The sequence below is a fragment of the Triticum dicoccoides genome, chromosome 4A (assembly GCF_002162155.2).
Source record: "Triticum dicoccoides isolate Atlit2015 ecotype Zavitan chromosome 4A, WEW_v2.0, whole genome shotgun sequence".
NCBI classification, from domain to species: domain Eukaryota; kingdom Viridiplantae; phylum Streptophyta; class Magnoliopsida; order Poales; family Poaceae; genus Triticum; species Triticum dicoccoides.
The window spans coordinates 605,523,207-605,523,490 of record NC_041386.1 but is presented as its reverse complement, the minus strand read 5'-3'; positions in this window follow the sequence as shown (position 1 = coordinate 605,523,490).

The following is a 284-nucleotide window of genomic DNA, read 5'->3' as shown; positions in this document are numbered from 1 at the left end:
ACTAATTCCCCATGTTCTCCAGCCAGGCCAACTCCCTCATCACTAGGACGCCAGCCAAACGAGAGCTAGGCAGCTCCCAGGGAGGCCCTAGGCCAGGCGCCAAACGTCCCAGATGGGAACCAAACTGACCTTATATCCATGACAAGATGATAGAAAAAACAAGCCACCAATGAATTCATATAGCTCTAGGCCCGAGGATTGTAGCTTGATGATGAGTACTTCATCACTAGGTTGCCAGTTTGGATGCATGAATCCCACCTCAAAGTGTTTGCGGGCAATGAAGC